General features: G+C 39.2%; 1 protein-coding gene across 2 annotated transcripts in view; it reads right to left on the reverse strand.

Annotated features, from left to right (window-relative positions):
* The window catches only part of CEP41 (centrosomal protein 41), a 53,124-nt gene that overhangs the window by 38,176 nt on the left and 12,297 nt on the right, over positions 1-2,651 (reverse strand). The window lies entirely within an intron of this gene.

Consider the following 2,651-nt stretch of genomic DNA (forward strand, 5'->3'; position numbering starts at 1 on the left):
AGGAGGCCCCTAAAAAAAAAAAAAAAAAAAAAAAAAAAAAAAAAAAAAAAAAACTCTGAAAAAAAAAATAAATAAGTTAAAAAAATTTTTTTTTACATTGAGTCAAAAATCTCCCTTCAATTTTCTTTCAGTCCATTCAATTTCCATTCCACTATCGCAACCCATTATAAATCACCTGACTCCACCTCAAGAAATAATGTTAAAATAACTAAAGGCAGTTATTCTGTCCCTTTTTTTTTTGGAGAGGTTTTTTCGCTACAGGGCGCATGCGCTCGCCAGACAGACAGAGAGAGACAGAGAGACAGAAAGCAAGAAATCACCCCCCAGGGGGGATGGTCACGCCGCAATCCCTTCTCCTCCATTCTCCTCTCAGGATCTTGGGCACGCACGCACACACGTCCGGCATGAGTTTTAAGCCACTGGGTCCGGGACGCGAACCGCAGTCGACTACATGGGAGTCCAGCAACACAGCCATTACGCTAACTGCTGGTCCCTTCTGTCCCTCTTTTTAATTTCACTCTTTCTATAGTTTCTAGGACACCGCCTCTGGACACCTTTGGGCTTTGCCCAGATCTCCCTTAAAAAGGGGCAGGCTGGGTCCAGACCTGAGCACAGTGCTCTGGGTATTGTCAGGCCAGCACCCAGTTGAGCAGGTTCTCCAACTGCTTCCCTGGAGTCTGTGGCTCCATGGATGCTACAACCTTGGTATCTGTTCTTGTGGCCACTGAGGTTCCTCTTGGGCTCAACATAAGTTTATGGTCAGCAAAGATGCTTATGTTAGTTCTCCTTTGTGCTGTTCTCTGGTAATTAACTCTTTGAATCTGAGTGCAAGACATTATCACATAGTAAATTCCAATGGAATTGTGAGTGCCATTAAATGAAGGAAGGCTAAAGAATAAAGACATTATGACATACAGTTTTCTTGCTCAGGCCTGTTTCTGGCCTAAAGCATAAAATCCTATGTGTAGTAACAAGCACTTGTGGAAAGTGAAATTAAAACTAAGTAATACTGGCTTCATCGTCTGGCAGTCTCACACATATTATGTTGAAGTTGCCAGGACTATCTCCCTAATGTACCATACTCATTCAGGTCTTTGGTCTTGGCAGATGCCTTTCCTCAGCTTGTCTTTGGGTATAACTTTATTTCTTCTTAAAGCTGTCTAAGGCAAAACTGGCACTTACTTCTCCCTGGCTCTAAGAGTTCCAACATCCCAAACCACTATTTACACTTCGATTTTCTTGTCTAGGCTAGAATTTCCTTGAAGGCAGGAATAATGACTTACTTATATTCATATTCGCCTACTATCTGGTAGGTATATTTATTGATCTTCAGTCCATAAATGAATATTTAGAGTGAAGATTATATTATAGGCTATCTGGTTCCTTAGAATAGATCATCAAACTTACGAAAACGGTATCCCTGCTTTTGAAAATACAGTTAGCTACAGCATGCTCTGTTGGAAGGACTGCAAAATAAATCATTTACATATAAAAAAATCTATTCAAGAGATGACTAAAAATTCATAAAAATAATATAGGATACTTTAATGACTTACAAAATATCTGTTGACCAGAGTTTTGGGTTTCGGAGACCAGGTAGAATTCTTTAAACCTGCATTGGGCCAGTCCATGGCCTAGTGGTTAAGGGAGCTGGGTCTCACATGGCCAACAATGCAGTTTGAATCCCAGCCCCAGAGACTTAAAAAACGTGCTATGCACATATGCATGATGCTCCAAATCCCAGCAGGATGAAGAAATGGAAGAGAAAGGAATGTGGTATGACCATGCCCCATGACGGGGGAGGGTGTGCTTTCTTCTCTTCTCTCTCTCTCTCCCCCTCTCCTTGGCTAGCACATCTGCCATCTGGCAAATGTAAAAATAAAACAAAACAAAACAAAACAAAAAAGAAACCAAAAAAAAAAAAAAAAACTACTGGGGGGTATTTACAGAGAGTTAACAACTTCTAATTTTTACAAGCACATAAAAAAAATGAAAATAAAGCAAAACCTCACAACTACCATTTACTATTTTAATAAGTAAAAAGTAAGAAAGGAGAAAAAAAAACCTAGAATAAAAAGGTTAGTCCTTTAGCGTTATTATAAAACTCACAATATCTGTGCTTTTCACCTCATCCCAGGCAAGTAAAACCCTCTTCATGAATGCTTAGCATTAGTCCTCAGAATGAGTTTGTATCCACGGAGCTATTTTATCCTTAGAAAAAGTCGGAAAGCTCATTCTTTGGTATGATCAGTAACCCTGTGACTTTAAGAGAAAGTGACGATAACATGAATTCCAATTCCTTCCCTAGACAAAGATGGGGAAGATTCTTAGTAAGTGAAGGAAAATATGCAAAGATTGAAAAGGGAGATTTTAGGACAAGTCCCCCAGAGACAATATCATGGCAAAACAAATAAAAAACCAGACAAAACATGTGCCTGGTGAATTTGGTCAAGTAAAGTTAGTACTCAACTTCAGTTATCTTAGGCCAAGGGATTTTTTTTTCCCCCTGATTGTGTATTTTTATCATCTCTATACTCTATTTCCTCTTTATTTTTTAAACTATTTTTTTTTCTTCCCCACTAGCTTCCTAGCAAAGCCTCTTTTTAAAATATTCCAGGCTAGTCTCTGCTGCACCAAGGGGATTTGTCCAC

Source organism: Tupaia chinensis, unplaced genomic scaffold (assembly GCF_000334495.1).
Source record: "Tupaia chinensis unplaced genomic scaffold, TupChi_1.0 Scaffold000610_1, whole genome shotgun sequence".
NCBI lineage: Eukaryota > Metazoa > Chordata > Mammalia > Scandentia > Tupaiidae > Tupaia > Tupaia belangeri.